Source organism: Mytilus edulis, chromosome 12 (genome assembly GCF_963676685.1).
Source record: "Mytilus edulis chromosome 12, xbMytEdul2.2, whole genome shotgun sequence".
NCBI classification, from domain to species: Eukaryota; Metazoa; Mollusca; class Bivalvia; order Mytilida; family Mytilidae; genus Mytilus; species Mytilus edulis.
The window spans coordinates 66,037,456-66,049,487 of NC_092355.1; the positions used below are offsets into that span (position 1 = coordinate 66,037,456).

Consider the following 12,032-nt stretch of genomic DNA (forward strand, 5'->3'; position numbering starts at 1 on the left):
GTCATTTTGGTCTCTTGTGGAGAGTTGTCTCAACATGGCAATCATATGCCACATCTTCTTTTTTTTTTGTAATCAATGAATTTTGTAAAAGATTTAATGACTGGAGAATTTCAGAAAAAGTATCAAAAGTTCACATGAATAATTTTAGCGTTTATCTGTATATTATGAACATTCATTACTATATAAATAAAGCGTATTTACTTTCAATTTTAAGTTTACTAATCGATCCATGGTGATCATTGATATAGTATACAGACCCTCTCTATTTAATAAACTCTGTGACTGCCATGGATAGTAAACTTTAAAATGATAGCAGATAAAATTCTGAAAATACACTTTATTCGTAGTATATGTATGTTCAAAGTATATACAGAAAAACGCAAACCGGAAGTCTAATCTGACTTAAAATTTCGTACAATGACGGGACCATACCCGGATGCCTTTTTTCTCGTTTTCTCCTAAAATAACTCAATCTGAATAATCATATGAATGGATGACAAATGCGACTATGCACTGTACCTATAGGACACAGAGGCGTGTTGATTAATTTATTGTGGAAAGAAGAGAAGCGACACCAAAAATGAGGTCTTCTCGTTTAATAGTATAGATATTTTCTATAAAATTTGAAATTTATGCATTATCGATATATTCCATAATATGAAAAGAAATTACATCCCATCTAGTCCTTAGTGGCATGTTATCTTTCGTATATTTCCCGTTTCACAGTCCTACGTGTATATTAAATTTTACTTGAGTGAATAACTCAGTATTTAAATTGATACCAGCGCGGGGTACATGTATGCTTAAACCTCTTATTATAGATGTCAGGTAACTTTCTTGTGTTTATGATCATATGTTGGTTTGCTGTCTGATTGACGAATACCCGCCATTTTACATGTATAGATTTTTTTAATTTAACAAATCTTTCGTATATTTCCCGTTTCACAGTCCTACGTGTATATTAAATTTTACTTGAGTGAACAACTCAGTATTTAAATTGATACCAGCGCGGAGTACATGTATGCTTAAACCTCTTATTATAGATGTCAGGTAACTTTCTTGTGTTTATGATCATATTTTGGATTGCTGTCTGATTGACGAATACCCGCCATTTCACATGTATAGATTTTTTTAATTTGTTTTTAAGGGATGCACCCAGTTGCACCTTTTCATTTAAGATATATTTCCGTGACGTAACCTCGAAAGATTAGTCACATCACTAAAAACAATAAGGAAAATGAAACCTCTTCTCGCATGTTGCACTTTGTAATAGTTCTCTTCAACAAAATACTGCCTTGAACTCAATTTTGATGTAAATATAAAGAAGTCACAATTTGGTTCTGAAATGGATATTTTTTTTAAACACCAAAACCTAGGTAGAGTCTGTCCCTTAATTGATAAAGGCTTTTAAATTCGGCAATGTTTAGAGACAGTGGTAGGGCTGTTAGCAAGTCAAGGTCGCTAAACGTTATCCGTTTAGAGATTTTCTGAAAATACAATGGCTTTTGTCTTATTCGAAACTAAAACATTAGCAAATATAACTGGTGGCCTTCGGCTGTCAACTGTTCTTTTCGGGTTGTTGTCTCTTTGACATTTTTCATTCTTAATTTTAAAATAACTAAAAATATGATTAAAAATTGTCAGTTCAAAATACATTTAACAAGTCTGTGCGTTGATACAGGTTATATTCTACTGAATTTACTATATCCGTTATTATTACGTAATGATTATATAAGTCCTGTGTCCAGGTGGAAATAACGGGCCTGTAATATCAATATGTGATTTGTATGTCAGGTGAAAGTGACAACGGGTGGTATGTATACTAAAATGTTTATCGTCTTCCATTACACATGAGGGTGTGGATGGGGGTTTATAGAAGGAAATTATAAACAAAAAAAATAAGAATACAGAAAATAACCAGACAAATATAAAGAAAAGAAAATGATGAGGTACTAGAATATATTGAATAAAGAATGATCGACAAAAGGTAAAACGAATTATAGAACAAATTGCCTAAAATTATATAGAATACAGAAATAATGACTCCCCATTCACACCCTCATGATCTGACATTTAAAGCTTAAGGACAATTATGGGCATGCGATACAGTTTTAGACCGACAGTGATTTTTTTTACAAAATCAATTTGTACATGTGTATATGTGCTAAACATTATATCTTCATGTGCTAAAGTTAAAAGACAAATAGGTTTGAATTATTCGACATTTACTTAATACTTCGGTTTTAACACCCTGAACATTTTATGTTTCAAAATATAAAGATATGCAGATTTCGGTAAAGAGATAAGGAATGGATATGCCGATTTTGGTAAAGAGATAAGGAATATCATTATTACAAAATTGGGTTCTTACTACATTTGTGTAACAATTCTTTGTTAATATTAATTGATTTTTGTTAAAAGAAATTGATTTAAGAAAAAACGGTATTTTTGTTGTATATTTATCTAGTTAAAAAAAAGTCGTTAATTTCTTCATAATAGTTGGAACAAAAATCTCCATACGGTATCAAGCCACATGTTATTTCTAAAAAGAAGAGACACAAGCTCTTAAGCTAATGGTTAAATCTCGAAAAATGCATCTTCTCCGATCTTTCACAGTTTGGCGTCGCGCAAAATAACATTTACGGCAGCAATTTTAAATGTGTCGATAAAAGAACGAATTTTTCAATTATTAAGTAAGTAAATTTCTGTCAAAAATCATTATATAGGAAACTATTATTCATGTCATATAAAGATTTTTGAAGAAAGAGTCTGCTTTTTTAAATTAATTCTGCGAATTGTTTTTGTCTGCAAAAACATCAAACAGAGAGATATAGAGAATCAAAACTAATTAAATAAAATGGAGGATTGAAATGGAGAATGTGTCAAAGAGACAAAAATCCGACCAAAGAGCAGAAAATGGTTCGTCTAAACACGGCTAAGGACTCCTGAGTGTACTTATGAGTTTTACTATGCTGCTAAGGACAAAAACTTAAAGGGGTGCTGTACAATGTAAACAAATTTCTTATCTAGATAGAGAGTGATATTTAATGCAAATATTCAAATTTAATCAATAAAAGATCACAAATGATAATTGAACAATGCCTGTGCCTGTTTTCGTTAATTTTTCCGAATATCACTGAACTATAAGACACGTCGTGTCAAATTACATAACTGATAACATTATTACCTTAAAAAATGAAAAAAACAATTATTTGGATAAGAAAATTACCCTGACATTTAGATATAATGACCATAAAAATATGGTTCTAAATTTTTTTTAAATCATTTAATATGCATCGGTTTATGATTAAATGAAAAAATATAGAAAATTGTTAAGCTGGTTTTTTTTTCAGGAAGGAAAATAATGTTTGCATCGAGAAAAATAGCCCCTCCCCTATAAATGATCATTAATTAACCTAAGTGGGGGCTTAAATTTGGACCCCGATCGCGAGACCTGACTGCCATAAACAACAGATTACGAACAGCAAACAGTGAATACACCAATTGATATGTATGAAAGACAACGACGGGCACAAAATCATTGCACTGAATAATTTCAACTACCATTTAGATCGATTTTTCAAATCTCCTTATAAAATTAGACAAAAACCTTGGGAAATCTGTTACCGTTTGGTTTCAAATTGGAATTAAAAATTGCATTTTCCCAAAGAGTTTTAGGTAAAACCCCGAGAATCTCACCTCCTAGAAATTTGAAGTGTCAGGATGTTTGAAAATATGTATGAATTTTCATACATACTTGAAATTGTTTAAGGAATATAAACAAATTCAGTATGTTTACTTAAAAACAAACAACAGACACCAATTGTGTCTTATATTGTTTAATTCATTTATACTGAGAGCAAAATTTGATTAATTGATTATTCAGTGGTTGTTTAAACGTCCAGTGGCAAAAATTTCATGCATATTCAGGACGAAAAATCGTTTCAGAAGTATATTATGAAGTATTTGGTATTGTAACTTACATTTAAAAAAAGAGATTATGATTGTTTAATCAGTTGTTATGTCAGTTCGCTCGTGTCAGTCGACGGATCACTGATTTTTTTGCAATATCAAGGAAAAACCGACACGTTCTAAATATTGTTCAACTACTCATTTATTGGTGAAATTAACCTAATATGTCCTGTTGATAAGTATATATGTAGAGAACTACAAAAATTTGCAGTGCACGTAAAAGAAACAAATAATTTCTGCTATGCTCGTAGTGAATACGAAAACAGCTTACAATATTTTTTTTAATTATATATATACATATATAAACGTTTATAAAATGTATCCGTCAAAGTAAAAAAATATATATAACATGAAAATTAAAAGTTATTTGAATCTGAGCTGGCAAAATAGCAGATTATCTATTATACTGGTATCGGCAAAACAGCTACAAGTATTGCCTTTAATTAAAATGCATATCAATTTTAAATACTATTCTAAATAAAATAGCTTTGAGAATCGTATAAAAAGCGTTCGTTGTTCATTCGTCAATGAATCATTCAACGTGCGTGTATCGTGCGTGCGTGTATCGTGCGTGTATCGTGTATTTATCATTCATCGTGCATCGTGCGTGTATCGTGCGTTCATCATTCATCATTCATTTTGCGTTAATCCTTCGTGTAACGCTCATCGCTCATCGTGCGTGTATCGTGTATCGTGCGTGTACCGTGCGTGTATCGTGCATTCACCGTGCGTGTATCGTGCGTGCGTGTATCGTGCGTGTGGTCAGTTTGAATTTTAGAAGGTCTGTATGCATGTACTACTTACCGCTGGACGTTAAATATAAACATATCACAGAGTCATGTTTCTCCTGATATGCATGTACTACTTACCACTGGACGTTAAATATAAACATATCACTGGACGTTAAATATAAACATATCACATCTTCATGCTCCCGTCCCGATATGTATGTACTACTTGCCACTGGACGTTAAATATAAAGATATCACATATTCATGTTCCCGTCCTGATATACATGTACTACTTACTGCTGGATGTTAAATATAAACATATCACATCTTCATGTTCTTGACCAGATATGCATGTACTACTTACCGCTAGACGTTAAATATAAACATATCACAGAGTCATGTTTCTCCTGATATACATGTACTACTTACTGTTGGACGTTAAATATAAACATATCACATCTTCATGTTCCCGTCCTGATATGTATGTACTACTTGCTCCTGGACCTTAAATATAACGATATCCCTTCCTGATATGCTTGTTCTAATTGCCACTGGACGTGAAATAGAAACATCACATCTTCATGTTCTCGTCCTAATATGTATGTACTACTTGTCACTGGACGTTAAATATAAATATATAACATCTTCATGTTCCCTTCCTGATTTGCTTTTACTATTTGCCACTGGACGTGAAATATAAACATCACATATGTTGTCGTCCTGATATGCATGTACTTCGTTAAGTATAAACATATTACATCTTTATGTTCTTGTCCTGAAATGTGTGTACTACTTGTTACTTGACGTTAAATATAAACATGTCACATCTTCAGGTTTCAGTCTTGTAATTGACTGCTCCATAGGCTTACATGCAATACAGCTGATCTTTGAAAATAAAATAATAAAAAATGCTACATAGAAATATATTCATGTTCATATCATGTTTGTACTGATGTGAAATTGTGATTTAATCGAGAAAAAAGTGGGTCATGCCACGAAGAATAAAAAGTTACGTAATCCTGAAGTCAAAATTGTTTTTCTACTTCCTGTTTGCTGTTTTTACTAGGCCGCACCACTTCCAGTAAACATGATATCCTTCCACTTTCCTGGATTGATATCCCCCAAAAGATGCAAGATTTTATTTTAAATCTCTATATATGTTTCAATTCAGCATAAACCTATAATCAAACAGAAAAAAATTGAGTTCAGAAAAAAATTCAGAAAAAAAAAGCACTATTTTGTTTTCCTCCATGTTTTGTCATGCACCGGAAACTGGAGTTGTAATATAAGACTGGTACCTATAATGTTTTCGTCTTGATAGGCATGTACTACTTGCCACTGCACATTAAACACAAATTCATCCACCGTTCATCAAGTTGGACATTAAAGTGTCATGTTTAAACTGTAAATCTACATTATAGTGTCATATTCAAATGGTAAATCGACATCCCCATGATCAACAGGGCACCTGTTGCAAAGGATAGATAAAGTCATACATAAATTGTAAACATAAATCATAATCGATCCTATACGAACACGACAAACAATATATGTACGAGTGATACGGGTTATTTCTGAATTGTTTGTTTTATGTCATTTTGATATGTTTACTCTTGTAAACAGCTGTGACATTCTGACTTCTATTGACCTTTTAATTAAGTGCATATCATATTGTTGATATTTATTTTTATACAAAATCAATGTAAAAAAAATAATATTTCATATGAATTATGGTTGACACGTTCAAGGTCAGTGCAGATATTGAAATATATGTTTTTTTGTCAATGATTTTAATATTTCTGTAAAAGATACATGTATATTTGTAATACTGTAATTTACTGTCACGATGTTACATTGTGACTGGCATACTTTTAACGACTCGGAATGTTTGCATTAATCGGATTATCCTAAAGACAGTACATTGTCAACATTCGTTAGGTAGGATTTAGTATACTATTGACGGATCGCGGAAGAACGAGTAGTTGAACACGATAACGGCATTCCGATTATATAAGTTTAGGGACATTTAACACTAAAAAGGTAAATCGTATTTTGTTTCTTCTACTATAGTTTTATTGTTGTGCCATTGACTTATTCCCAACAACTAACTATAAAGGAAGTTCAATGCCGCCCTTTGTTTCCGAAATGCAAATCCATTATTTCTATTTTTTCTCTTCTTTTTTGATAATTACTGGAATATTTAAAAAAAAAAGATATAAAAAACTATGCACGGCAAGTCAAGGTTGGCCCTACTGGACTCGAATGAGGGTCCTCAAACGATAGATGTTGCAAATACTAATGAAAGCACGTGACATAACAATATTTGAAGACAAGCCTACTGTTTTACTTCATAATGGTTGATTCGCTTTCTCGAATTTTTATCTACTACTCTGTATCACCTTGCAAATATATCAAAAACAGAGGCTGTCGTATGCTATTTTAGAGCATTTTTGTAAATATTGTAAGACAAATAACGTATCCATAAGCGATCCACGTCTAATATCCATGACATGTTTTTCGGAGTTACATTTATTATAATAACGTTTAAACTACACATTGCCTTATCCATTTATCACATTGGAAATGAAAATATAGGTTCTAAAAAGCATGGTTAACCAGTTAAGCTTTTGAAGTTTGTAACTGTATATTTATTGACAAAGAATTGTAAAGCAATGCTTTAGAAAGTTCAATCAGTTCAGTTGCAATTCATATATTGATAAGGCCAAACATAAAAGTATGTGTGTTTACTGTTACATGCTGAAAACTCTGGTAGGTAGGGAGGGAGTTTGTAACTGTATATTTATTGACAAAGAATTGTAAAGCAATAAACAATTCTTTCGAAAGTTCAATCAGTTCACTTGCAATTCATAAATTGATAAGCAATTCAGATCTTCGATGTATATTTCGTGTTAATTAACTATTTTGTGTAAAAGGAGATAGTCCGAGTAGTTATGTAGAAGATAAATTAAGTCCATGGATTAACACAGACAATTTTCAAGGCTGGAGCTATTATAATAATTACAGTATTTTCGTCGTAGGAAAATCTGTAAACATTCTAACCTTTTGAAATACTATCAAATACATGAATGTGTCTGCAAAAATGTATGTGTGTAGTGTGTTAGAGATCCATTGGTGGCCTTTGTCTGTATTCTGCTCTTTGTTCGGGTTGCTGTTCTTTAAAACACATTCTACATTGCCATTCTCAATTTCATGTATATTAATTCCATGACCAAAAATACAAATTGAGTATAGCCTTTTGATATATTACTTTTTATGAATTACCGTCTCAAAACGGTTTGTACTGTAACAATAAAGAATAATGCCGAAGTTCTAAAGATAGTGCTAATAGTTAAAGGCAATTGTAACGTGGCATCGCCCTTAAATTTGCTGTAGTGATTCCGTCAAACTCTTTGTATACAAACTTGTATTTTCGAAAAACTAAGGATTTTCTTGTCCCAGGCATAGATTACCTTAGCCGTATTTAGCATAACTTTTTGGAATTTTGGATCCTCATTGCTCTTCAATTTTGTACTAGTTTGGCATTTTAACTATTTCGATATGAGCGTCACTGATGAGTCTTATGCAGACGAAACGCGCGTCTGGCGTACTAAATTATAATCCTGGTATCTTTGATAACTATTGTATTTAAAATAGAATGAAATTCAAAACAGTGTGGCTGTGGCCATTGATTGACACATTAAATTCATTCATTGACTGAGACAATTTACGTGAACGTTTGTCTGTAACGACCACTGTTCACGACGTACCTACGATAGACATTTAAACTGTGGGGCCACCAAAGGTTTCTTAACGCCTTTAATTATAAAATAATTCGAAAAATTAATCAGGAATAACCGTTATGTTTTGATTTGTATAATTGATATAAATCAAAACATCGTGTTATTTCTGATTAATTTTTCGAATTACTTTATTAAGGTGTTGAGAACCTTTGGTGACCCCATAGTTTAAGTGTCTTTAAAAGTACATAGTGAGAAGTGGTCGTTACATACAAACGTTCACCTAAATTGTCCCAGTCAATGGATGAATTTAATGTGTCAATCAATGGCCACAGCCACACTGTTTTGAATTTCATTCTATCAAATATTTCAAACATAAAATGAATGAAAGTACAAAACATTTTCTTATGGCATCAGTTGTACATGAAGGACGGTGAAATTGTATTCGTCGTCTGATCGAAATCGATATTTATAAAATAGTTCTAATAAAAATTAGTGTTTCGGTGAGTAAACACAACAAACCCCAATATATTCGATTAAGCAAATGCAAATTAACTGGTCGCTGTAGATGATTTTGAACGAGACTTTCAGACGAATATGTAAATGAAGAGCAAACAAAATTGTATGCCGTCCTTCTTTTAAAACGCCTGATAAGGCGGAGCGCATATAATCTCCTGCGAGTTCTGGAAAATTCAAATCTTTTAAAATTTTCGCAATTAATAGAGTGAATTAATGTCATTCTTAAGATTGAAATCCGTTGATGTTCCATGCAAATGTCAAGATATACTTGCGTCCATGCTAGTATATTTGTTTCAATGAGACAAAGTTGGCAACTTTTACACGACTGTTTCGTGTTTATTTCTCCGTTTGTTGACCTTTATGACCTGATGTTCCACGCTAACTTCAATCAATATAAGTATGCGTCCATGCTATACTTGTCACACGTGGTAATGTGTACACATTAAACATGCAAGTTTTACTCCATGCATGTCGTATGCTATTGGGCGGTACACATTCACTGTGATATTGGCATCATGTTAAGCATACATTTTTGACATTTCGTGTTAGGATACATTATTTCGTGGATGTAGAATTCGGCCTTTTTAATCATCTTTGATATAACCATCATGACATTCAGTAGTGCCAAACCCAATAAATACATCGTGTATGACGTTTAATACTTGACGTCAATCACCTTCAATATTAATAATTATCTTGGTGTATTATGATTTGTACTGACATGCGCTTATTATGATTTGTACTGACATGCGCACGACCTCAGTGAAGGCCATTTTAATCAGACTTGTTCTGTTTTATAAAGTAAATAAACTAGGTTGTAGCATTGTTTTTACATATCACGAACATGCATCCAATTGGGAATAATAAATTATTTACAGTATTATTGTGATTTGATCAGAAATTATGGGGATTATTGATGCAACTCAGCTGTTTACTTTTTGAATTCAATATTAATGTAATCTCAAAATATTGACAGTTACAAAACAGTCCTGCAACTACAAAATGGAAAATAATAGGATTATTGATGTAGTGTAGCTGTTTATATATTTTTATAAAATTTTATGCACATATAAATAAAATATACAATGAAATAATTGAAGCAAATATTTTATTTTTTGGTAAAAATATTTATATGTTACATATATGTTTTTCCTTCATTTTTTGTACATAAATTAGGCCGTTAGTTTTCCCATTTAAATTGTATTCATTGTGATTTCGAGGCCTTTCATAGCTTACTATGCGGTATATTTACTCATTGTTGAAGGCCGTACGGTGACCTATAATAGTTCTTAATTTCTGTGTCTTTTTTGGTCCCATATGGGGAGTTGTCTCATTGGCAATTAATCATACCACATCTTCTTTTTTATACTAATCAAAACTTTTGACAAGCCAGTGTAGAAACAATCTTACAGAAACTGGTGTCACTTGTATGTAAATGAAAGTTGTGATTTAAGGTGGTACCTTACACAACAGGGAGATAACTCTTTAAAAATCATATAAACGGTTTAATCACGTTGTATTGATAAGGAAATATTAAGCTTCTCAATGATCAAAATTGTCAAACTGCTATATATCCATGAGAATTTGTGGTTCAAAGTTTTTGAAATTTTAATGTTTTTGTTAAAGGGTCAAAGCAAATATTTTGTCCAAATTTCTTGAAAATTAAACGAGCCAAATTAATTTAAGTCAAGGTATTTGGTACCACCTTAAATGAAAAAGCCAGAAGCCAATGACAACTTGTCTATTGCCACAAAAGAATTTAGGAAAGAACGACGATTCTTGATAGGTCGTAATTTATCGTTTACTTTACTTGTATTGCTTTTGTAGAAAACAATGATTTAATCAAGTCCTGGGTGTAGATAAATATACTTTGGCTTACATATAACAATTGATAGACTAGGTAATTTGCCTAAACAAACATGCTATGCTTATATATATGTTGTTTTTGCAATGTAAGTTATTTACACAACTCTCTTCAATATACATACATATTCATATTCATTAACTTTGGTACATTTTCTGCGATTGTTTCTGTTTAATAGGTTACTATAATAGCTTTTCCTGAAGTATAGATAAATAGTATGATACGTTTTCTTTTACAAATTGTGACTTGGGTGGAGAGTTGTCTTATTGGCACTCATGCCACATCTTCTCATATTTATTCATTCTAATAAACTTTAGTATAGTTTTTGAATTTTTTTTTCTGTTTAAAATGTACTGCAATCGCATGTCCTTCAGTATATTTACTTTTTCTTTTACAAATTATGACTTGGATCGAGAGTTGTCTCATTAATTGGCACTCATGCCACATCTTCTTATATTTATTCATTACAATAATAGCATGTCCTTCAGTATAAATACTTTTTCTTTTACAAATTGTGACTTGGATCGAGAGTTGTCTCATTAATTGGTACTCATGCCACATCTTCTTATATTTATTCATTACAATAATAGTATGTCCTTCAGTATAAATACTTTTTCTTTTACAAATTGTGACTTTGATCGAGAGTTGTCTCATTGGCACTCATGCCACATCTCTTTTATATTTATTCATTACAATAATAGCATGTCCTTCAGTATAAATACTTTTTCTTTTACAAATTGTGACTTGGATCGAGAGTTGTCTCATTGGCATTCATGCCACATCTTCTTATATTTATTCGTTGTCATTATCTTTGGTACATTTTTTGCAATTGTTTCTTATTACAATAGCAAATCCTGAAGTATGTATACTTATTCATTGTCATTAACATTGGTACATTTTCTGCAATTGTTTCTGTTTGATAGGTACTATACTAGTATTTCCTTCAGTATACATACTTATAAAGTTATATTATTCATTCTCATTAACTTCGGTACATTTTCTGCGTATATTATAATAGCTTTCCTTCTGTAAACATACTTATATTATTCGTTCTCATTAACTTCGGTAAATTTTCTGCGATTGTTTCTGTTTGATAGGTACTATTCACAGCTACTTTTGCATAGGTACTATTTCTGTACTCAAAATCTGTAGTACTGGAAATTTACTTTTAATATTCAGTACTATTTTGTTACTTTAAAATTATTGTAA

General features: G+C 31.6%; 1 protein-coding gene across 2 annotated transcripts in view; it reads left to right on the forward strand.

Moving 5' to 3' along the window:
* The window catches only part of LOC139498949 (two pore potassium channel protein sup-9-like), a 92,462-nt gene that overhangs the window by 23,663 nt on the left and 56,767 nt on the right, over window positions 1-12,032 (forward strand). The window contains exon 1 of one of the 2 annotated variants that reach the window (XM_071287541.1): window positions 6,654-6,743. The exons of the other annotated variant lie outside the window; for it this stretch is intronic. The gene's annotated coding sequence lies outside the window, so the exon portion shown is untranslated. Of the gene's footprint in view, window positions 1-6,653; window positions 6,744-12,032 lie in introns of those variants that run through there. 2 annotated transcript variants of the gene reach the window in all.